This window comes from Pristis pectinata, chromosome 3, assembly GCF_009764475.1.
Source record: "Pristis pectinata isolate sPriPec2 chromosome 3, sPriPec2.1.pri, whole genome shotgun sequence".
NCBI classification, from domain to species: domain Eukaryota; kingdom Metazoa; phylum Chordata; class Chondrichthyes; order Rhinopristiformes; family Pristidae; genus Pristis; species Pristis pectinata.
Window position 1 is genome coordinate 34,546,143 of NC_067407.1, and position 26,548 is coordinate 34,572,690.

General features: G+C 39.4%; 1 protein-coding gene across 1 annotated transcript in view; it reads left to right on the forward strand.

Annotated features, from left to right (window-relative positions):
• Nucleotides 1–7,364, forward strand: part of tm2d1 (TM2 domain containing 1) — a 48,015-nt gene extending 40,651 nt beyond the window's left edge. The window contains exon 7 of the mRNA XM_052010685.1: nucleotides 5,503–7,364. The gene's annotated coding sequence lies outside the window, so the exon portion shown is untranslated. The remainder of the gene's footprint in view (nucleotides 1–5,502) is intronic.
• Nucleotides 7,365–26,548: the final 19,184 nt, after the last annotated feature.

Consider the following 26,548-nt stretch of genomic DNA (forward strand, 5'->3'; position numbering starts at 1 on the left):
CATTGCTTTATATTTGCTTCAGAAATTTTGACATTGATCTGTCCATGACACAGCAATGCTAATATCACAGCTGGAACTACTTGAACATTTTTTCTATTGTTTTTTTTTAAACCAATGAAAAGGATAGAAAAAGATCAAGATGAAAAAAGTGGGGATGAGAGCACCCAAGAAAGAAAAATAAATCAAAGACAAATTAAGAAAAAACTAAAATGATAAAATAGGAGAATATTGTAACTCAATTGTGTTTGGAATTGGCTGTACTGGTCCTTGAGAAACTAATAAGTGAATACCATGACATGCTAATATTCTTGATCTATAGAGTAAATTAGTTTATTATTCTCACATATACAGAGGTACAGTGAAAAACTTCTCACATACTGTCCATAAAGATCAATTCATTACAACAGTGCATTGAGGTAGTACACTAACAGTGGTAAAACTAACAGTGCAGAATAAAGTGTTACAGTACAGATAAAGCGCAATGCAGGTAGACAGTAAGGTGCAAGGTCACAATGAGGTAGATTGTAAGGTCAAGAGTCCATGTATCATACTAGGGAACTGTTCAATAGTCTTATAACAGTGGGATAGAAGCTGTCCTTGAGCCTGGTGGTATATGCTTTCAGGCTTTTGTATCTTCTGCCCGATGGGAGGGGTGAGAAGAGAGAATGTCCAAGGTGGGTGGAATCCTTGATTACACTGACTGCTTTACTGAGGCAGTGAGAAGTATAGAGGGGAGGCTGGTTTCTGTGATGTGCTGAGCTGTGTCCACAACTCCGTAGTTTCTTGCAGTTGCCATACCAAGTCATGATATATCCAGATAGGATGCTCTCTGTGGTGCATTGATAAAAATTGGTGAGGATCAAAGGGAATATGCCAAATTTCTTTAGCCTCCTGAGGCACTGGTGAGCTTTCTTGGTCAGTGCATCAATATGGTTGGATCAGGACAGGCTATTGGTGATGTAAACGAGCATGTGTACCACCACCACCCCCCTCCCCCCCATACTTCCTGAATAAAGAACTATTAGAAAGTGGTTAAATCATTGCATTGTTTTCAAATGAGCATTGGAATTGTTAGTACCAACGTCCATGTTAGTTCCACATCTAGTTTTACCTTTTACCATTGAGTGGGTTGCATTCTGCAATGGTAATGACTAACCATAACAATCAATCTACATTGGTTTGTCTGCAACAGACATAAAGAAAAAAAGCCCAGTTGTGGAGTATCAAGAACCAATGGTTTAGAAATCCCTTTTTTCCCCTCAAGCATATAACACTTAACCTTATGTCATGTCCCAAATGTTATTTTTGGCAAGAAATTTATCCAAGTTGTATGTGAATGAATTTCTACTTATTGGTGAAATAGCTTTGCATCCTGAATTAATTGTTTTCCGACATTAACCGTTGTATGAATTGCAAAGCTGATGAAAGTACTTAAGAGTTACTATAGAAATACTCTAGGAATGATTCACAACATACTAGAGTGGGACTACATACTGTAGCTTCATTTGTTCCTTTATTGAATGTCATGTCAGAACCATAAATTACATCATTAACAATAGCACCAACTTTAGGGTCCTCAAGACATTAATTATCAATCTTAAATGACATTAGCAATAATTACTAATAACATCATAAATCTAGCAATTCCATGTTTGCAATTAAGTCCAAATGGGGAGCCTCATGGTGAGAAGGTAATTATTGGCTTTGGTAATCATAAGTGGATTAGTGCCTATTTTGCAACAGTTTGATGCAAATTCAAATACATAGTTTATCTTTTACTTGCAAATTCATCTTTTTATAAATTAACAATAGGCAATGCTAATTAATGCATTGTAGTAATTACTTTTTGATGAGTTCTAGCCCAATATCTTCACATTGAAGATTCCCTTAGTGTTTTGAGTAGACTAGCCATGTGTGAATGAGAGATTCCGAACAGATCCGGCTGTTTTAAATCGCACATCTATGATGAATGTGAGGCACAAGCAGCAGAAATATGTTGTTTCACTCTGTGATCCAAGGAAGGCCTGGCATCTTCCTCACTCTGCCCAGTACCTGTGCTTAAGAAAAACGCAAGCATTTGCAGCTAAAAGTTCTGAGTGGGTGATTCACCTTGGCATCCTCTTTAGGCCCTCACAGAAGCCAGTCTTTAACAAATTCAGTTCATTCTATATAATATCAAAAATACTGAATGTGCCAACTAAGCAATGGGCCTTGACAACTAGCCAAGTGTAATATAGAATGAGATGCGCTTCTAGCTATATTGTTATAGTATTACTACGTGGAAAATTATCTAGATGTGTCCTGTCCAAGAAAAGCATAGTAAAATATCATTTGGATAATTACACTGGTACCCTGCTTAGCACTGCCCCACAGGGTGCTGTGTTGGTATGGCACTCTTGACCCGGGGGAAAAAAAAGGTTTACTTTAAAAGAAAATGGCAAAAAACACTGAAAAAGAATGTGTCATAACTTAGCAACTTAACATTTGACCAGCCTGCTTGCTTGTCAATTGCAGCCATTTTGTTCACATTTGCTCAACTTGTGAGAGGGCAATGTGTTATTGATGCTCAGCCAATGAGTATACAAATAGACATTCAGCTAATGAGAACAAGAATTCATTGTTGCAGAATTCAGTAACATTTTCTGGGGTGAGCATTTTCTGAAGAGTCAGCAGCTTTAAATTCCTGAGTGTTAATAAATCAGATGACCTGTGGGCTCAGCACAGATGCAATCATAAGGAAAATGTGCCAGTGCCTTTACTTTCTTCAGAGGTTAGGCTTGTCACTGAACACTAACAAACTTCTACAGATGTACTGTTGAAAGTATCCTGACTGGTTGCATTATGATCTGGTACAGCAATTTGAATGCAAGAAAAGGCAGAGAGTAGTGGACTCAGCCCAATATATCATGGGCACATCCCTTCCCACCATTGGTAGTATCTACAGGAGGCACTGCCTCAAGAAGGCAACATCTATTAAAGATCTCCACCATCCAGACCATGCCATCTTCTCGCAGCTACCATCTGGCAGGAGGTACAGAAGCCTGAAGTCCCACACCACCAGGTTCGCAAATAGCGACTTCCCTTCAACCATTCAGTTCTTGAACCAACCAGCAAAACCCTAAACACTACAGTTTAGCAATACTATGACCACTTTGCACTAAAATAGACTTTTGTTCTAATTGTGTTCTCCCTTGTAAAACTGAGCATAATTTGTTTAATTTAAGCTTTTCTTGTGAATGCTGCTTTTATGATGCTATGTGCCTGTGATGCTGCTGCAAACAAGTTTTTCATTGCACCTGTGCACACATGTACACATGTACTTGTGCATATGACAATAAACTTGACTTTGACTTTGCCCTTCAATTAGCATGTCAAAACTCTTAGTTTTGGTCTGCTCTGTATAAACAATAGAAGCATATTTGCAAAATTGTAAGCATTGACTCTGAGCTGAGAAAGGGATGAGGGGATTGAAAAAAGTGAATTGTTCAAAGGTTAAACTTAAATATCAAAACTGTTGAGAAGTAAATATCACTAGGTGTGGCACTACAAAAGTTGGAGCAGCACTACGTTCTTGTGGAGGCCAATGGCACTGAAATGATAGAGATTCTAATTGAAAGAAATCTGGGCACAATTTTGATGGAAGGCATCACACTGATTGAAGTGGTAATGGAGCTTCTTTCTGCAAATGACCCAACTCCTCAGAAAAGCAAATTGTGCATGAGAAATGCTTTGAGAGCAGAAAAGGCAGGCAAAACAATTAATCTTGAATCACCTCTTCAAAGCGAGACAACCTGACCCATTTCCCTCCTAGGGTGAGCCACAGATTTGCTCATCCACAAACTATAGCCTCTTCCACAAAGTCTCCTATTCCTACTGCTGCTTTGACACATTGTCAGTTTACATTTTAGTTTATATTAAGCTACGTTATATGTTCCCTATTTAATAAATACAATAATACTTTAAGGCCTCACTTTTTGCTAATAGGTAGAAAAGTAACTGTCAGTAATGCTGATCCATATATAATAGTAGAAACTTCTTCAATGGCTGGAGTGTCTTATCAATAAAACACACAGGACAATAGTCAGCTCCAGTGCATCAATCCAGAAGTTCCTCAGGGTAGGGCCCCGAGAGCCAATCATAGTGTCATAGAGTCATGCAGCACAGAAACAGGCCTCTGGAGGAAATCTGCTCCAAGGAAAACAAACCCTGCCTTTACAGTCTCTCTTCATAACTGAAATGTTCTATCCCAGGCAACATCCGGGTGAATCTTTTATCCTCTCCAGTGTAATCATGGTCTTACCACATTCAATCTCATCAATGATTTTAATCAAGATCAGAAATGGTCATGATCATTGATTGCTCAGGGTTCAATTCTATTTGTAGCTCCTCTGACAATGAGGTTGTCCGTGTTCACAAGATGTGAATGACATTCAAGACTTTGGCTGATAAGTGACAGGATAGTGACTATCTCTGATAATGGAGTATTGTATCACTTTGCCTTGACGTTCTGTTGGATAAGGAAGGCACATCTCCCACTATTAAGATCCGGGGCAGAGGGAGTGGGGTCATTGTTACCCAGAAGCCTAAGTGGACTAGCCACATACATATTCCTTGCAAGCCACTGACTCTCCTTTTCACTTCCAAAACTTTGCCATAAGTTAGGAGTTAAATTAAATTTTCTCCACTTGCATAAAAAGTGCAAGACCAATACTCAGAAAGCTTCCCACCTATGTTGATTTGTACCTCACTCACAACTGGCACAGAGTAGCTGCAGTGTCTTATCAACAAGATGTACCAGCATCTTTGACATATCTGCAGCTTCTACCACCTAGTAGGCTACAGGTATGAGAACATCAATACTTCCAAATTCCCTTCCTAGTCATAAGTATCAAGCCTTAGAACTGTAGCACTGTTCATTTGCTGTGATTGAATGAAAATCATGGAACTCCCTACCTGGCAGTCCAGTGGGAGTATCTTCACCTTATGCAGCATTTACAAAGGCTTACCACCACCTTCTCAGGGACAGGATGTCAAAAAAAATGCAATAAACACAAGTCTTGCCAGAAATACTGCATGCTCTGAATTAAAGAATAGAGATGCATCCTTTCAGGAAATTGATCTGTAGCATTTATAATGCTCACACTGATCTGTGTTACGTCTCTTCCTAGTATACATAATACTGAATATCTTGTTACATCCACCGTATGCAATGTAGACAATGTGTATGTTAGATTTATTGATTTCCAAGGATTTCATAATGAACAATGAGATGTTCATAGTGTATACATATCTGTCTCTGATCTTTCTTTCTCACCTCCACCCCCCCCCCCAATCTGAGTGCTACTGTTGAGTTCAATTATGATGAGCAGTGACTTTGTATATTTGTTCATCCAGTTCAAATCACATTCCACAGTGCTATTTTTCTGACTATTTAACTTGTTGATTTTTGATATCCGATTTTTAATCTGACATAGAGACACATGTTCATCTTTTAATTCACAGAGGAAGCCTATCAAGGAAATAAGGACACAGTATGAGCAATGCACACATGTCAGTGGCGAAAGTGTCAGACAACTTGATCGAATGAAGATTTAAGAACATTGATTGGTGTACAAGGCAAACAACAGACTGAAACATTATGTAGAAGTTAAACAGCTTCCGTTCCTAATGATGAGCACCTGGCTGCATGCAGATAGCTGGTCAAGCTGATGATTTTGTGACCAAGTTATTATGCATATGCAGCCTGCTGGTATTTCACTCAGTAAAACTATATTAATGTTTTTGAAATGCTTATACTTATGGTGACGCTTTACTAATCTGATGTACTTCATTGCTTTGCCAAACCTCAGGTATCCATCCACATATCTTCTAATCATTACTGCATTTCACAATGTTGATTTATGCAGTTTTAAATTACTTCTCCAGTGTTCTTCAGCTGATTAATTTTATGAACTGAATTGGATGTTGGCCTGAATGTGGTAGCACTCACTGAGCCAGAATATTCGCTTTTAGCATACAACCTGAACTTTGGTGCAACACTGAAGTGGTGCAGTACTGTCGTAAATTATATCTTTAGGCTGAATCATTTTCCAGTTATTACTTCATTACTGTTTCTGAGCATCTTGCTGAATGCAAAATGGCTGCTACTTTTACTAAATTATAATATAAGTGAATACACTTCCAAAGTACTTCATTGGATGCATCATACTTTGAGACACGAGGTTGCAAAGGGTTTCTATATCAATGCAATTTAATGGCGATATGTACTTCAGAGTTATGGGAAGATGATCAATTGTACTGGTAATGTTTAAAAAAAAGTTGACGTTCCGTTCAAAAAGGATTAAGTCATCAGAACTTAAGTAAAATATTCAGTTGTTTATTTTTATTTTAGCCCAGATCCTTTCCAGAATTTAGTTTTATTCCTAGTTGATAGTTTTGAAACAAGAAAAGCTATGTCAATATCTTCAGGCTAGCAGGCCAATGAAAAGTTTGAAGTAAACATTTAGACATTTTCATTTTTCTAGATTCTTCCCATAGCAATTCAAGCTACTTGCTATGAAGTTCTCACCAGGTCACTGACTCCCAGTCAGATGGAATTTTTGTTTCTATGTAAAGTGGCTTAAGATTTGTACTGCCTGCAAAAGCTTTCTCAAAATAGTGGCACTCTGTTTATTTGGACTTCCAGAAAGTTCACAAGGAAGTTTGCCAGCTAAACAAAGCCAGGGCAGAACATTATGCTGGATAAAGATTTTGATTATGTACTAAAAATACAGGCAATATTAGATTAAAGAAAAGTCAAGCATGGTAGAGATCAGTGTTTGGATCCTTGGAATCAATGAACTTAATGTTGACACTAACTATCTTGTCAGAATTACATGAACATAATATTGACAGAATGCAACTGAATACTTGTAATATAATTTAGACACTTCTTGCAATTCATAGCTGCAGGATGGTTAATACGTCGAAATGTAAAGATGGCTTTCAGAAGCTATAGAGAAAACTGAACAGTCTGTGAATGTTACATCCAAAAGTCTAGTCAGAATCCTATAACTCTTATATAATCTAGTGGTCAATAGATTTTTGGATATTAAGGGAATCAAGGGATATGTAGTTAGTACAAGAAAGTGGTGCTCAGGTAAAAGATTAGCCATGATATAATTAAATGGCAAAGTAGGTGTGTAGGTCAAAATGGTTTCTACCTGCTTCTATTATTTATGTACTGAAATACTAAAAATAAAATTTGACATTCAATAATTGTAGATTATTCTAGGCCTAATTCATAAATAAAATTGTGCAGTGTGATTTCAAAACCAGTACAAGAATCTCAGTCCCTATAATAAACATGGATTTTGGTTCCTTTAGTCAATGGAATGTCATTGTACATTTGAAGTAGAACAAGGAAATGTTTAAAGGTATGAAAACAACAAGCCAGAAAACCAACAGTAGAGAAACCATCTGCTAGATGTCTGCAGATGTGCTTCATTATTTCTTCTTGCAAATTTAACCACATTATGCTTGTGATTCTGTCCTCTGCTTCCCCCATCTTTGGAATGATATTGCATGATTTTATTCTTTCTTAACACAAAACAGCAGAACTGTATCAAAATGTGTATCTAGAACCTTCCTTTGGTCCTGTCCTTCCATTTATATTTTAGAGTCAGAGCAATACAGCATGGATACAGGCCCTTCTGCCCAATTGAGTCCACACTGACCATGGGGCCCACCCAGCTAGTCCCAATTTCCTGCATTCGGCCCATATTCCTCTAAGCCCTGCCCCTCCATGTACCTATCCAAGTGTTTCTTAAATGATACTATTGTGCCTGCCTCAGTTACTTCCTCTGGCAGCTCATTCCATATACTCTCACTCTGCGTGAAGAAGTTGCTCCTCAGATCCCTTTAAATCTTTCCCCTTTCACCCTAAATCTGTGCCCCCTAGTTTTGGACTCCCCTACCCTGGGGAAAAGACTATTACCATCCACCTTATCCATGCTTCTCAATTTTAAACATTTCTAAGGCTGCCCTTCATTCTCTGACATTCCAAGGAAGAAAAGCCTAGCCTGGCCAACCTTTCCCTATAACTAAGGCCCTCCAGTCCTGGCAACATCCTCGTAAATCTTTTCTGCACTCTTTCCAAATTAGCCATGTCTTTCCCATAACAAGGTGACCAAGACTGTACACAGTACTCCAAGTGCGGCTTCACCAACGACTTATACAACTGCAACATAATGTCCCAACTCCTATACTCAATGCCCTGACTGATGAAGGCCAGCATGCTAAATGCCTTTTTCACTACCCTGTCTCCCTGTGATGCAGCTTTCAAGAACTATCCACATGTATTCCTAGGTTTTTCTGTTCCATTACACACCCTAGTGCCCTACCATTCATAGTATAAGTCCAACGCTGGTTTGACTCTCCAGAATAAATCACCTCACACATATCTTATTGAAATCCATTTGCCACTCCTCGGCCTACTTCCCTAACCGATCAAGATCCCCTGTAATCTACGATAACCTTCTTCACTATCAATACCTCCTAATTTTATCTCATCCACAAATTTACTGATCAGGTCTTGTACATTTGCATTCAAATCATTTATATAAACAAATAACAAGGGTCCCAACACCAACCCCTGCTGCACACCACTAGTCACTGGCCTCTACTCTGAGAAACAACCTTCAACCACCACACTCTACTTCCTATCTCCGAGCCAAATTTTGAATGCACCCAGTTAGTTCTCCCTGGATTCCATGGGACCCAACCTTCCAGACCAGCCTACCATGTGGGACCTTGTTGAAGGCTTTGCTAAAGTCCACATAGATAACATCCACTGCCCTACCCTCACCTACCTTTTGGTTACCTCTTCAAAAAACTAAAAAAAAGTACATCAAGCATGACTTTCCATGCACAAAGCCATGCTCACTCCTAATAAGACTCTGTCTATCCAAATGCTGGTAGATCCTGTCCCTCAGAATTCCATCCAGTAACTTCCCACTACAGAAGTCAGGCTAACCAACCTACCTTTAGTTCCCTGGCTTGTCTTTGCTACCCTTCTTAAACAACAGAACAACATTAGCCACCTTCCAGTCTTTAGGAACTTCACCAGTAACTAACAATGAAGGAAACATCTCTGTAAGGGCCTCCGCAATTTCTCCTCTAGCCTCCCACGAAGTCTGGGGATGCACTCAGTCAGGCCCTGGGGATTTATCCACCTTAATGTGCTGTAAGGCTGCAAATAATTCCTCCCCCATAATACAAATATCCTCCAAAACATCACCACTTGTTTCCCTTATTTCTTGAGCAACCATTATTTTCTCCTCAGTAAACAGAGGAGAAATATTCATTAAAGATCCACCCATCTCCTGCAGCTTGAGACATAGGCAGGCTTGCTGATGCAAGGGGACCCACCTCCTCCCTGGCTACCTTTTACTCTTAATATAGTTATAGAACCTCTTGGGATTTCCTTAACCCTATCTGCCAGATCCATCTTATGCCCTCTCTTTCCTTGAGTATTCTTAATCTTTTTACAGTAATCAAGGGATTCACTTACCCCTGACCTAAACCCAATGTATGCTTCCTTCTTTTTCTTGACTACAGCCTCAATATTCTCTCGTCAGCCAAGGTTCCCTAAACTTGCCAGGTTTTCCCTTCACCCTAACAGGAACATGCTGCTCCTGGACTCTTGATATCACACTCTTAAAAGCCTCCCACTTGCTATTCATTCCTTTCGCTTCAAACAGGCTCACCCAATTGACCCCTGCTAGATCCTGCCTAATTAGCCCTGCTCCCGTTTAGAACCCTGTGGACCTGTCCTATCCTTTCCCATCACTATCTTAAAACTAATGGAATTATGGTCACTAGAGCCAAAGTGCTCCCCAACTGCCACTTCAATTACTTGCCCTGCCTTGTTCCCTAGGAGGAGGTCGACTGTTGCACCCTCCTGAGTAGGGCCCTCTATATATTCACTCAGGAAACTTTCTTGGACATATTTCACAAATTCCACCTCATCCAGGTCCTTAACATTCTGGGTAGTCCAGTCAATACCAGGAAATTAAAACCTCCCATTAATACAACCCCATTATTCTTACAACTATGAACAATTTCTCTACACATCTGCTCCTCAAGTTTCTGCTGACTATTGGGGTCTATAATACAGCCCCACTCGAGTGACACTCCCCTTCTTGTTTCTAAGTTCTACCCAAATGGCCTCACTGGATAATCCCTAAAGAATGTCATCTCCAAGTACTGCCGTTATGTCCTCCCTTATCAAAAAGGCAACACCCCCTCCTCATTTACCTGTACATCTGTCACACTTGAAGCATCAGTATCCTGGAATTTTGAGCTACCAATCCTGCCCTTCTCTTAGCCATGTTTCTGTTATGGCTATAACATCCCAGTCCTCAGAGCCAATCCATGCTCTGAATTTGTCCACCTTACCTGTTAAACCTCATTTATTGAAATAAATGCAGTTTAATGGAGTATCCTTTTCCCTACCTGTGCTGTCCCTCTGGCTATCCTGATTACTAAACTTACTCACACTTTATCCCATGACTTGCTCCTGCTCAGAGTCCCACACCCCTGCCAATCTGGTTTAAACCGTCCCATGTAACATTAGCAAATTTCCCTGCAAGGATATCGCTCCCTCTCTGGTTCAAATGCAACCCGTCCCTCTTGTACAGGTCACCTCTACACCAGAAGAGATCCCAATGGTCTAAGAACCTGAATCCCTGCCCCCTGCACTAGCCCACAAATTCATCTGGCCTATCCTTCTATTTCTGACCTCAGTAGCACATTGCACCAGGAGTAATCCAGAGATCACTACCCTCCAGATCCTGCTTCTTAACATCTTACTCAACTCCCTATACTCATTCTGCAGGACCTCATCCCTTGTTCTGGCCATGTCATTTGTACCAACATGACTAGCGGGAACCACAAGGCTCTGGAAAAATTCCACCAACAGTCTCCACAAAATCCTCTCAATTCATTGGAAGGATAAACAAATCATTGTCAGTATCCACTCCCAGGCCAACATCCCATCATTAAAGCCCAAGCTACACTCACTCGCCTATGTTGGGCAGGCCATGACATTTACATGTCCAACAAAGGACCCCCGAAAAAGACACACTATTCTGAGGTTTGTCATTGGAAGCGATCACTAGGCGGACCGAGGAAAAGATTCAAGATTGAGCTTAAATCTTCTCTGAAAAAATTCAGCAACCCCAATGATTCTTGGGAATCTCTGGCCCATGATCATTCAAAGTGGAAAAGGAGCATCAGGGACGGCACTGAGAACCTTGAGGCCATGTATTGGGGAATCACTGAAGCTCTGGATATGCAGAGGAAGGAGTGCACCACCTCACAGGTTGCTCACATGCCACCTCCTGTCCATCTGTGATGGAGTCTGCAGTTAGCCTCACTAACCAAGTCAGAACCCACAAAACCAGTGGAGAAGCAATTCATCTCAATCCTGAGGGACTGCCAAGAAGAATAAACCAATCCAGCCATCAAGTATCATGAAAATATTGTGCTTAACAACATAAGTACAATTTAATAGTACGTTAGTGCACAGCCTAGCAAACTACCTGCCTGCCCAAAAGCAATTTTATGCATATATGTTGTAATTTTCTCATGAACAATTCAAAATATAAAGTTTTATTGTTCTTTTAAAAGTTTACTTATGATATTTCAGCTTTCTTAATATCATGTAAATGATCCAATCTTATAATGTTTAAAAGGTTCAGTCAAAAATTGTGCATTATATTTTCAGGTATGCTTTTGTAAGCATTCTTTAAAGCTTTGGCTGCTTGATGACGTCCCAAATACTAGACATTGGCCTCATGCCTAATAGAAGTAGGCATCAGAAAAGAAGGATTTCTCACCACAAACCACTAGATTATTGTAGGAAGGGTTTTCGAAGTCAGCACCAAGCTCTGTTGTTTTACCATTAGCCATAAATTCTAAACCAGTATGTTTTGTAATTATAACTAGCTCTACCTTTTGCACCATTTGGCTCAATCCATAGCCACCTATGTGCTGTAGATTTTCTTCTGATGTCGAATTGTGGATGGGCCATAACTTCTTCCCTTTGATAATTGATGTAGTAGCAGAGAAATATAATTGGAAATTCTTGTGAGCTTGGTTAGCATTGCTATAGGATTCAATGATATTTTCTCTAACTTGATATATATTTTAAAATTTATGAGCATAACAGGACATTGCAGTCCTTGGTAAACTGCCAACAGGTTCATAAAAACAAATGAAACAGGAGTAAACCAACTGAGCCTTCAGTTCTTCTCTACCATTCAAAAAGATCACTGCTAATCCAGTCTTGGCCTCAACATCACTTTCCCACTGTCTTCCTCTCCTCCACCACCATATACCATTTGTTTCCCTTGTAGTTCAAATGTCTGTCAATCTCCACCTTGGATATATTCAATGACTCCACCTCGAAAGTTCTCTGGGGAAGAGAATTCCAAAGATTCGCTACCTCTTGAGAGCATAAATTCTTCCTCCTCTCTGTTTCAAATGGGTGACTACTTACTCATAAACTAGCTTCCTTCATTCTAGATACAGGCTGTCCTTGGATTAAGAATACCTGATATATGGACAGCCCTATGTACAAATGAGCTTCCATAATATTATTAATATCAAAAGTCTGTCATTCATTCGTTCCTACAAACAACAGATCTAGTTACCTCCCTCTCCAATTTTAGTAATTGTTTCTTCTTTATCAGCCTTATGTGCTTTTGATGCCATTCATTGCAGTACTGTGGAGGTAAGCTTACCATATTGAGTGATTTTTGTGTATTTTCCGACATATAGACAAAATTGACACATGGACATGTGTAAAAATAGAACTTCTTCGTTACCTGAGGACGTCCTGTATCTTTGCTGGGGTAAGCATCCTCCCAGCATCCACCTTGTCAATTCCCCATGAAATCTTACATGTTTCAATAAGAAAACCATATGTGGTCTGTATTTTGTAGTCTGGCCCCATCTAAATAATAATTTGCTTTCACATTCCTCCTTCCAAATAAGCCCACATGATACTGCACCTGCCAACTTCTTTCCCATTCACGTAACCAATCAATTTCCCTTTGCAGACTTTCAGTGTCCTTTGAAGAAATTGCTAACACTTTTTTTTGTTTCATTAATATACTTGTCTGCTGTATACTTGGTCCCTTCATCCAAATCAATAATATAGGTTTTAAATAATTGTGGACCCAGTGCTGATTTCTGTGGCACCCCACTAGTTAATGAACGACAATCTGAAAATGACCAATGTATCCTGATTCTCTGTTGCTGTTACTCCCCTCTGTGAATATACTACCCCCCAGTCTTGTGCACACTTACCTTGAGCAGTAACCTTTAGTGCCTCATTGAGTGCCTTCTGGAAATCTAAATGCACTTCGGGCCTTGTTCTCCACCCTGTTTATTATATCCTCAAAGAACTGCAGCAAATTTGTCAAACATGATTTCCCTTTCATAAAGCCATGTTGACTGCTTGATTGTATTATGATTTTCTAAATGTCCTGCAATTGCCTCCTCAGTAATGGATCACAGCATTTTCACAATGACAGGTGTCACGCTAACTGGCCTATAGTTTCCTGCTTTCTGTTTCCCTTTTGAATAGAAGCATTATATTTGTTGTGGTCCTGTGTGAGTTTAATTTGCTAATTTACCTGTGATCAAAAAATGTTTGCACTGAAATATTTAGATGATCAAAGAGAGAGGGATCTAGATATTTTTAACTTTGAAATTCTCACAATTTGTGTTTTTGAACATGGCTTTTTAAATAGTCTGGTCATTTTGTTACAGTTTCAACATTGAACTCCCCTGAAGGCTATATAATTGTTCATGTTTCACTTGTGGTTTGAAATTCATTGAAAGTACTAGATGGTTAATCAAAATTCAGTCACTTAACTGAATCACTGGAGGTACTGATTCCCAGCTGAGTCCTAGATTCTTAAAATATCAAAGGAGGATCATGAAGAACGTAATCCACAATTCAATGTTTATTAACATCTAAAAATAATCGTATTTTGATGCATGGTATCAGTAACATAGTTTTTTTCAGTATATTTTGTTTTCCTGTGGAATTTGATGATAGCTTCACAAAAATTCCAAATATTATAATTTTGTGACTATTTAGTGTAGGAGGAGGTAAAAATCAGAGACTACTTATATTTCATTGTATACACTTCATATTTTGAAAAAAACTAGATATGCGCAAGAAATCAAGCAAATATTAATGATTCCAAGATGGTGATCGTTATTCACAGTGGTTGCAGTGTGATTTATTAGCTGACATTTAAACAATTTATCACTGTTTGGTTTTTGGTTCCACCCATTCCCCAGAGGGAAACAATTTGAAGCATTGCAGTTAATAACTTCTAATTTTAGAGGCAGCAGTTGAGGATAAGGTACTGAGGAGCATTATATTGGTTTTATATTTCACTGTTGTGAATCATTTTATTAGCTGTGTAGGTCATGGAGAAGTAACATTAAATATTACACAAATATTGACAACAATTGAGGACAATAAAATGAATTGTCTAACAAAAGTTTTTGTGGTGATGATTAAGCTGTATGATGTTTCAGTCGATTCTTGTAACCTAAGGAGCAATAGTTAAAAAAGAAATACATTCCCTCACCTTGGTTAGTGAAATGTCATTGAGTTTATTTTGTTTGCACAATCTCATCTATTTTACTTTGTACCAGAAGTTGAGATGTTTGATAATACAACAGCAAGAAGCTGGAACAGCCTAGGCTTTGTCGGGCATGCAGAAAAGTTTTTTTGTGAATGAATAAGAAAGAGACAATGACAGACATAATAAAATAAGTGAATTTTGATGAGCTTTAATCACTGAGGATACTTATATTTAACCTGGGCAACACTTTATGGAATATGTTAGTAATCCAATTTTACCCTTAAAATTTGTTTATAATTGTCGCAAAGTGAGACAGTCAGGGTGATAACTAATTACAACTCCAGAAATTTCAATAATTATACTACATTAGCATCTGCTTTGACATTGTCGTAATACTCACCTCTCTTGATCAAAAGGTTGTGGACTTGCCTTCATTCTAGAGTATTATCATTTAATCCAGACTGACATTTCAAGCCAGCGCTGAAGGAATGTTGCATGCTCAGGTGCACTTTCAGAAGCGGCATTATACCAGGATCCCGTCTGCCCTCTCAGGTGGGTAAAAAAGTTTTCAAATAGGGACAGAGGAGTTCTCTGGGTCTTGGCCGGTATTTATACCTAAATAAGAATCATCAGAGCAATTTAACTGATTAATTTCAGTGCCTATCTGGTCTTAACCATCCATTTGTAGCCAGTTCATTTTTACAATGGGTTATCTTCCAAATCTAAACCATTTTCTGGACTTACTCCCAGGATCTATCCTTGCCTCGATGCAATTTTTTTTTCTCATATTCAGAAAGAAGGATGAGAGTTTAAACAAGACAGTCATTTTCTATCTTTAAAGAATTTAACTTGAGACACGACACAACAGCAAGGAAAGCGTTTAATTTTTTTTTTGGCAAGCAAAATTCAAGGAAAGTTCTGGGTTGTTGGGAGAAAAGAAAGTTTTCTTTCTTTCATTATATTGATTTTATCCATGACTCTCCTGAAAATCCATGTAGAATGAACTGGTTTTATATCATTCATCAATGTATCTCATCAACTGGAGGCCTTATTTCTAATTTCTGCAGCTGTTTATGTTGTTTCTTTTTATCAGATGGTTTAGGTTAGAATCTTGCTATATAAGACTCTATTTTGTTTGACCATCACATAGGTTTCTCTCTCAGCGTCATGCGCAATAGGCCCCCTGACATCAATCATTTATCAAGTAAAAAAGAATTTCATTTAGGCTTTAGCCTTTAAAACAAGTATTGAAATTCCAAAGTCCTTCACCCTTCCAAACTGTCATCCTTGTGTGCTGTCCTTTAACCAGAAAAACATGCAGCTGGCTTCCAGGAATTCAAAACCTCCAGTTAAAAATTGGGAAGACTCACTCTAATTCAAATTAATCCCTAGCCGTCAGTTCAATTCCTCCTCTTGCCTCAGTTTCAGACTGAACCACAATTTGGAAGAACAGTGTCCTTTTTAACCCACATCTGAGATTCCAACCCCATATACTGTACACATCAGAAACCATCTACATCTAACACTGGAACAATGGCCATCCATCTTCACACACACACACACACACACAGTACCTTCAGCCAAGCCATCTGGCCTTCAGAGTTCCCTGTCTAAACTCTTTTAAGGGCCTTTGTGAAAATTCAGCCTTCTGTCCAAGCTTTTGATCAACACTCCAATCTTGTTTTAGTGTTTACTTTTGTCTGATTTTACACCTGTGTAACACCTTTGACATATTTTACATGAAAGCTGATAGAGAAATGCAAATTATTAAAACCATTTGCTGAAATGTGATATAATTTAACCGAGACCCAATTTTAAAGTATTTATGTGTACCGGCGGAGGAAGTAAACCATGTTTTGTGCTTGGAAATATTTTAGTCATTATTTTTAGCCTCCCATCATTCCTTAGCATTCAAGTATTTCTACCTCGACCGCCACCTCCCTGAGAATGGAGATTCTCAGACACTTTAGAGGTGAATAAGGTCAGAGACAAGCTCAGCACCTCAACTCTGGAGTTCATTTACAGTGAAACATTTCTGGGTAGGCTATGCCTGCAAAGTGAAAAGGCAACAGACTATTTACTCTCAGAGATCCATTAAAATTTTGGCCCTGGAGGCTTTCTGGCTTCTGCCAGAGAGGGCCTGCACCACAGATGTGACTTGGTAATGCTAATGCACCATTATGTTAATGACATGGTCCAGCGTACAGTTTGTGTGTTCTGTTTTACAAGAGCTGGACATGTAAAAGGGAGTGATATTGAGGCCATGATGTAATTTTTTTATATATGTTTTTATCTAATATTCAAAACCCAAGCAAATTTTTTTTGGGTTCCACCTCACTTTGTAGCTGGCAGTGCAAGATTTTCAAATTGATTGTTATCAAGATTATTTGGATCACTTAAAATGTTTAGTGCTTTCGGCTTTAGAAATCATTTATGTATAATGCACATCATGTTTATTATCTTCTGTCACTAACTATTGCCAATCAAAAGAATGATTCAAAAGAAAGCCAAACTAATATTCATGGAATCCATCAGCTCCTATTGTCTGTACTGAGTAACTGCATAGTTAACCATAATAATATGCCATTACACCTTCAGCTGCAAATTGGGTTAACTTGGAAAAATACTTAGCAATGCAAACACAACTACATTTAAATTCAAACATACACCGGTTATAGATTTGTTTTAATGTCCTACCCCCAACCCCACCCCATCCTCTAATATCCTCTTTGAGGCTATATATTAGAGAAAGGATCAAGCTGCTAATGATCCTGGCTCACTTATCCAAGGCACTAGTGTGCCAAATTCTCAGATTACTGTCTCAACATATCTTAATGAGCAACTTTGAAAGTCTGTTTAAAATGTTTAGCATTTTGGGAAGATTCAACATTTTGAGACAGATTGTATAAAAGTAAGAATAAGATTCTTTTTTGCAGTTACAGAATTGTGCTTTAAGTGAATGCCTCTATATCAATAGAGTCTCATTCTAAAGTTACTGTATGGTTACATGTAAATAGTACCATATATTCTTGTCTTGTGTGTTGGATGGCTCTGATTTACAGCACCATTATAGTATCAAGTGGATTCAAAGCTTTTATAATGGAAAAAGATTGCAGATTGGTAATGGGAGAGGAAGCAGGATGACATATTCATGAAAAGAATGTGGAATGTTTGGTCTGTCTCTTTTTAATACTACAGCGTCCAATGTAATCTTTCCCTGAGAACATGACTGCTCTTTGGTATGAGGTACGTTTTCAGGTACATATAAAAACATCTTTAAACACTGAGGAGCTGAGTGGCTGTCAGGTATTCTGTTGGTTTTACTGAGAAATTGGAGTGGGGACTCAGGTAATAAGTTCCAACTGGAAAACTTTTTCTTACTTTCTTCTTCAGAATTTAGTTTAATTACTACTGTAATAGCATAATTGTAAAATTTTCCATTATTAGTAGAGGCCCAAAGAAAGGGTACTGACAATTGCAAGGTTACAGTATATACACTAAGTACTGTAGTTATGGTCAATGTACTTATTAAAAAAAAGACATTAGGAAAAGTTCAAAGAAGATTAAATAGCATGTTATCACATTTTAGATCAGCAAGGCATGACGGAAGATTAAAGGACCTAAATATGTTCTGATTGAATTAAGACTAACAGTTGGGAAGATTTGAAAGCATATTTTTAAAGTTACAAGTGAATAGGATGGACGAGAAAAAACATTTCTGTAAAATCAGAAGAGAATTGAACAACATAAGTTATAACAGCCATAAAAATAAACCAATTGAAGGAGTAATTATTTTACCCAGGTTTGTTAACACTTCTTTTTAAATTAGTCAAATAGTTTTTTTTTGTTTACAGCGTGGTAACAGGCCCTTCCTGCCCAACGAGTCCGCGCCGCCCATTTTAAACCCCCAAATTAACCTACCCGTACGTATCTTAGAATGTGGGAGGAAACTGGAGCACCCGGAGGAAACTCACGCAGACACGGCAGAACGTACAAACTCCTTACAGACAGCGACGGGAATCGAACCCCGATCGCTGGCGCTGTAATAGCATCGCGCTAACCGTTTACGCTACTGTGCCGCTCAATCATGTACATTGGACCCCAGTAAACAACAGGGTCAATTTAAAATTTTTATTTTCAAATCCTCTGTGACCTACCACTTTAAACTGTTGCATCCCTGTAACTCTCCAAGATAAGAGTACTTCAATTCTGGTCTCGTGTACTTCTTCAATTTCTTATCACTGCAGTATATGTGCCATGTCCTCAGTACCTCAGGTTCTGTGCTTTGCAGTTCCCTGTCAAAACATCTTCATCTTTCTATCTCTTTTCCTTTTCCCCTGGGAACCTCTTTAAAACCTGCCTTTTCTTTTTACCAAGCTTTGTCATCTGCTTTGTATCTCCGTATGTGGCCCTGTGTCAAATTTTGTGCAATGGTACTCCTGTAAAAATGCCTTAAGGTATTAGACTAAGTTAAAGATACTTTAGAAATGTAAGTTATTGTTCCTTTAGTTATAACAATATTTTCTTCTTTATTATGGCCAGATGCCTGCTGAGTTCAAGAGCCACGAGATAATGTTGCAGCTCTATAAAACTCTGGTTAGACCACACTTGGAGTATTGTGTTCAGTTCTGGTCACCTCATTATAGGAAGGATGTGGAAGCTTTAGAGAGGGTGCAGAGGAGATTTACCAGGATGCTGCCTGGATTAGAGAACATGTCTTATGAGGAAAGGTTGAGTGAGCTAAGGCTTTTGTTTTTGGAGCGTTGCAGGATGAGAGGCGACGATAGAGGTGTATAAGACTATGAGGGGCATAGATAGAGTGGACAGCCAGCATCTTTTCCGCAGGGCAGTAATAGCCAATACCAGAGGACATCCGTTTAAGGTCAGAGGAGGAATGTTCAGGGGAGGTGTCACAGGTAGATTTTTTACACAGAGAGTGGTGGGTGCCTGGAACGCACTGTCAGGGGTGGTTGCAGAGGCTGATACAATAGGGACATTTAAAAGGCTCTTAGATAGGCACATGGAAGTAAAAAAAATGGAGGGTTATGGGCTGCGTAGAGAGGGAAGGGTTAGATTGATCATGGTGTAGGTGTTCATATAGTTTGGCACAACATTGTGGGCCAAAGGGCCTGTACTGTGCTGTACTGTTCTATGTATTCATATATTTTGATTTTGGAACTCTATTAAGCTTGCTTTACAGGCTCCCTACTTATGTTGAACTGGAATTGGTGAAGTGCTGGCCAAAATCATTTTCCGTTGTTATTGTACTGCATTCTTGCAAATACAAATCAATAAAACTACAGAAGAAGTTTTTTTTAACTGTATCCAACAATACAGAACATCTTGTCAAGCGAAAGAAAGAAGCTTATCTAAGGTTTAGAAAGCAAGGATCAGACAGGCTCTGGAGAGTTACAAGGTAGCCAGGAGGGAGTTTAAGAATGGACTTAGGAGAGCTAGAAGGAGACATGAGAAGTCCTTGGTGAGTAGGATTAAGGAAAACCCCAAGGCGTTCTACATGTAGGTGAAGAATAGGAGGATGACTAGATTGAGGGTAGGACTGATCAGGGATAAAAGAGGAAACGTGCCTGGAGTCGGAAGAGGTAGGGGAGGTCCTTAATGAATATTTTGCTTCATTATTCACCAGTGAGAGAGACCTTGATGTTTGTGAGGATGGCATATGACAGGCTGATGCACTCGGACATGCTGACGTGAGGAAAGAGGATGTGCTGGAACTTTTGAAAAACATTAGGATAGATAAGTCACCAGGGCCGGATGGGATATATCCACAGTTATTACAGGAAGCAAAGGAAGAGATTGCTGAGCCTTTGGCAATGATCTTTGCGTTCTCACCGGCCACAGGAGTAGTGCCAGATGATTGGAGGGTGGCAAATGTTGTTCCTTTGTCCAAGAAAGGGAGTAGGGGTAACCCTGGGAATTACAGACCAGTGAGTCTTCAGTGGTGGGCAAATTACTGGAGAAGATTCTTAGAGACAGGATTTATGGGCATTTGGAGAAGCATAGGCTGATTAGGGACAGTCAGCATGGCTTTGTGAGGGGCAGGTGGTACCTCACGAACCTGATTGAACTCTTTGAGGATGTGACAAAGCACATTGATGAAGGTAGAGCAGTGGATGTGGTGTACATGGATTTTAGTAAGGCATTTGATAAGGTTCCTCATGGAAGGCTCATTCAGAAAGTCAGGAGGCATGGGATCCAGGGAAACTTGGCTGTGTGGATTCAGAATGGCTCGCCCATAAAAGAGGGTGGTTGTAGATGGAGTGTATTCTGCTTGGAGGTCGGTGACCAGCGGTGTTCCGCAAGGATCTGTTCTGTGACCCCTGTTCATTGTGATTTTTATAAGTGACTTGAATGAGGATGTGGAAGGGTGGGTTAGTAAGTTTGCAGATGACATGAAGGTTGGTGGTGTTGTGGATAGTGTAGAAGGTTGCTGTAGGTTACATGAGGACATTGATAGGATGCAGAGCTGGGCTGAGAAGTGGCAGATGCAGTTCGACCTGGAAAAGTATGAAGTGATACACTTTGGAAGATTGAATTTGAAGGGAGAATTCAAGGTTAATGGCAGGACTCTTAGCAGTGTGGAGGAACAGAGAGATTTTGGGGTCTTCGTCCATAGATCCTCAAGGTTGCCGCACAGGTTGATAGCGTCGTTAAGAAGGCATGTGGTGTGTTGGCCTTCATTAGTTGGGGTATTGAGTTCAAGAACCGCGAGGTAATGTTGCAGCTCTATAAAACTCTGGTTAGACCACACTTGGGAGTATTGTGTTCAGTCTGGTCACCTCATTATAGGAAGGATGTGGAAGCTTTAGAGAGGGTGCAGAGGAAATTCACCAGGATGCTGCCTGGATTGGAGAGCATGTCTTATGAGGATAGGTTGAGTGAGCTAGGGCTTTTCTCTTTGGAACAAAGGAGTATGAGAGGTGACTTGATAGAGGTGTACAAGATGATAAGAGGCATAGATGGAGTGGACAGTCAGTGACTTTTTCCCAGGGTGAAAATAGCTAACATGAGGGGGCATAATTTTAAGGTGATTGGAGGAAGGTATAGGGGGGATGTCAGAGGTAAGATTTTTACACAGAGAGTAGTGGGTGCTTGGAACGCACTGCCGGCAGAGCTGGTGGAGGGACATTAGGGACATTTAAGATACTCTTAAATAGGCACATGAATGATGGAAAAATGGAGGGCTATGTGGGAGAGAAGGGTTAGATAGATCTTAGAGCAGGATAAAATGTCGGCACAACATCGTGGGCCAAAGGGCCTGTACTGTGCTACGTTCTATGAATTTCTCTTATTATAGCATTGGGTGGTACTGACTTAAGATTTGGAAAATGAATTGGGCCATTCCCCTCAAAGTTTTATGTCTTCCAACACCTTTAGAAACAAGATCAACTGAGAAGAGAATAAATTGAGTTACCAATTTACTTGAGAAATTAAGTTGTTCTGGTCTCATTTAACTATTTTACACTTCATACCATCATCTTGTGAAATGCTCACCTTCACTCAGTCCCAATTTGAACAAGCTTGCGTGGCTTGGAAAAAAATTTGCACATTCTGGATATCATAAATAGAAACAGAAAATGCTGGAAATACTCAGCAGGTCAGGCATCCATGGAGAGAGAAGCAGAGTTCATGTTTCAGCTTAATACCCTTCTGTCCAAACTGATTTTTAAGTTTTCAGGGTTCTATTGATACTAACTTGGTGAGTTCCAACTTTAAATCTGAGGCCTTATCTTCATGTACCACACTCAGCTGCAGAATTATGAAAAATTAAACTAGCTATTTTGTACATTCACCAACTTATTTCATAATTATTTCATTAAAAAGTTACTCCTGTCCAATAATGGTGGGTACACCAAGGCTATGGGACCTAGGCTTCTAGTTTCAAGGAAGCAATTGATTGCATGCTTATATTTTATGAAATAACTAATCTTAAATTATCTGAATACATATGTTTATAATTTATGTTCTTTTTCTTATGTGACTTGTAGTTGTAGCTGTTAATTTTAAAACTCTTTTATAAAATGTGAGGGGGGGGGGTCACATAGGCTGTAAATGAACAGGATTTACACCTGTGATTTTTACCATACCTTCATGCATGCACACATATTCACACATCTTCCAACTTCCTGCAACAACATTCAGAATCAAAATAAAGTAACTTGGTGATAGTCATATACTCTTTAAAGGTAGTTTTGTAAAGACTGAAGATCTGATCACTCTCTAAGGCAGGATGTTGTATGTATTTTGCAATTTCTCAAATGAAAGAAGGAGAAATAATATAGAAAACTGATTATTTGAAGTTATTGATTCTTTACTTCCACATTAAAAATACTTTTAAATTGGAGCAAAAAACTGCAGATGCTGGAAATCTGAAAAAAAAACAGAAAATGCTAGAAGTGCTCAGTAGATCAGGCAGCATCAGTAGGGATAGGCACTTCGTTTTATGCAGTTTATAATGTAATGTGTTCCGTCTGTTGCCTACTCCGAGTATTTCTAATGTATGGCCTTGAAGTTCTCAATATCAGCACAGATGTGCTGTGTCCAATTTAAGCAGTCATAGGCCAGAGATTCCCACGAGTCAATGCAGATGTTGCACTTCTTGATGGAATCTTTTTTTTAATTGGTAAATTGGTTTATTATTGTCACATGAACCGAGGTACAGTGAAAAATTTTGTTTTGCGTGCCATCCATACAGATCATTTCATCACATCAGTGCATTGAGGTAGTGCAAGGGAAAACAATAACAGAATGCAGAATAAAGTATTATAGTTACAGAGAAAGTGCAGTGCGGGCAGACAAAAAGGTGCAAGGCCATAACGAGGTAGATTGTGCGGTCAAGAACCCATCCTTATTGTATTAGGGGTTGTTCAATAGTCTTATAACAGCGGGATAGAAGCTGTCCTTCAGTATGGAGTTACATGCTTTCTGGCTTTTGTATCTTCTGTCTGATAGGAAGGGGGGTCAAAGAGAGAATGTCTGGGGTGGGTGGAGTCTTTTATTATGCTGCTTCACCGAGGCAGTGAGAAATGTAGACAAGAGTCCATGGAGGGGAGGCTAGTTTCCGTGATGTGCTGAGTTGTGCCCACAACTTTCTGCAGTTTTTTGCAGTCCAGGGCAGAGCAGTTGCCATACCGAGCCGAGGTGCATCCAGAGAGGATGCTTCCTATGGTGCATCTACAAAAATTGGTGAGGGTCAAAGGGGACATGCCAAATTTCTTTAGTTTCTTGAGGAAGTAGAGATGCTGGTAAGCTTTCTTGGCCATATTGTCTTTGTAGTTAGATGACAGGCTATTGGTGATGTTCACTCCAAGGAACTTGAACCTCTCAACTTTCTCGACCTCAGCACCATTGATGTAAACAGGAGCATGTTCACTGCCCCCGTTTCTGTAGTTAATGACCAGCTCTTTTGTTTTGCTGACATTGAGGGAAAGGTTGTTGTCATGAGACCATGCCACTAGGCTTTCTATTTCCTTCCTATCCTCTGACTCATCATTATTTGAGATTCGGCCCACTACAGTGGTGTCATCTGCAAACTTGCAGATGGAGTTAGAGCAGAATCTTGCCACGCAGCTGTGAGTGTATAAGGAGTAAAGTAGGGGGCTGAGGACACAGCCATGTGGGGCATCAGCATTGAGGATAATCAATGTGCTTTGCAGATCCTTGAATCTTTTTCTCTGTCTGCCTTGTAATCTCTTCCCCTGATGGAGCTTGAAACTGAGTGTCCATTTTAGGAGTCTGATGTTGGGCACGTGAATGAGATAGTCTTTCTAGCAAAGTCGAATGAGAATAACAAGGGCCACAGTGCTGGGGATGATGGTCTGGGAGAGAGTGCTGACTTTGGTTCACTTATCCTTCCAATGAATTTGGAAGATTTTGCAGAAACAAAGTTGGCTGTATTTTTCCAATGCCCTGTGGTGCCAGCTGTAGGTAGACCAGAGACCTCAGAATCATATGACAGGCAGGGATCACTGCTCCCTGTAGACCATGAATGTTGTGCCAGATCTGAGGTCTTTATCTTCAAATATCCTTTTCCTTAGCTGACACAAGTCTATGTTGGTATATTGACAGTGGCAGTGAATTTAGGAGGGAAACAGAGTTGACATTTAGGGCCAAGGATCCTTCGTCTGAACCATTAAAGTGAGAAAGCAAGCGTGTTTTAAGTTTCAGAGAGGGAGAGGGGTAGAGAACAGAGCTAATTTTGTGATAGGATGCAGACCAAAGTTGTCAAGATAACAATTACTTTAAAAACTGGCAGTTGGAGACAAACAAGTGAGAAACAAATTGAAACATCAGTGGAGCGAAGGAAAGAGTGTAAGACAAAGGGAGTCGTTCTCTGAAATTGTTCAATTCCAGTCTAGATCCCAGGGGCTACAATTATACATTAGAATTTTTAAACATTTTTCAACAGATAAAGGTTCAAAATAACAACCAATACCTTCTTGAAATAATGCTTCAAGAACTTTGAAAAAAAATCTGAAATTCTGGTTTAAAAGAATATTTTCAGACTTTAAGGAGCATACCACCGGAAGCACAAACTTGCCTTGTTGATAGTGTCAGTTTATGTTATGTGTTTATTTGGCCATATTCCTCTAAGTGCAAGCATTTGTGACACTATGACTCTTTGCAGAAATTTGCCAGACAAAACTAAAGAAGGGACATCATGAGGGCATTGCAGCTAAAGAATTACTAGTCAATTGTAATAACTGAAATATAGAAAATGTGACTATCAGTTTGCACACAGAAAGCTCCACAGACACCAATATGTTGACACCAAATACGTGTTTTTTTTTAATGATGTTGATTGAAGGATTTATATTGATGGCACCATCGGAGTGAACTCTCTTCAAAATAGTGTCATGGAATTGTTTATGTTAATCTGATAGCTGGCTGGGTTTCTGTTAAGTATCTCTGCTGAAAGAAGCACCCCCGACTTCAGCACCCCCAAGGCGTGCACTGGCGCATCTGTCTAGATTTTTGTTCTCATATTTCTGGAGTGGAACTTGAACCCACAACCTCTTGATTAAGAGGCAAGATTGCTGCCAGCTGAGCCACAGCCAATAGCACCACAAAATTACTGGCATAAACATGTGTCTATTCTACATTTAAAACAATTGCTTGATGAATGATCAACATGCTCACAGTACTTTCCAGTTTCCAAGAAGCCAGTTCATTGATTTGGTGAAAGTCCCTAATTTAAATTATGTTGGATTAATTTAATCATTTATTTTTTCTTTTTATTACACATGCACTCAACTGGAGAACAGACTATAGACAAAATGTAGATAAATGGGACTAGTATAGATAAGTACAATGGCCAACATGGACATTGTGAGTCATCAGGCATGTTTCTGTGCTATGTGACTGTATGATGATATGACCCAATTTTGCATTTTTTTTTCGTAATGAGATTGGTTTAATTAGTAATCTCATGGTAAGGGACCATCTAGGAGATGTGATCGCAACGTGACAGGATATTACAGTCAATTCTAGCAGGTGCACCTAAGTCTGAAACCAGCGTCTTGCTGCTGAATTGCATTGGCTCTATCGAACTGTCCAGAATCACTGCTCTCACCTTCCCCCCCCCCCCCCCCACCCCCACACGCACTCATGCTGGGATGACTGTGGAGGGCCAATCTTCTGCTTTCTGAAGCTTGGAGTTTAACACTGAGTTTGGGGCAGTAACCAGACTTCAAGTGCCCCTGAAACAATGCTGATAGCCTTTGACAGAGGACCTATGTGGGACGGACCATTTCCTTCTGTCAAAGCTGTTACGAATTTTACCAGTAAATGATTAGGAAAAGATTTTTAAAAGATAAAAATAATTAAGTGCTCTTAAAAACTCAGCAGTAATTAAACACATTAAAATAATTTTAAAATTA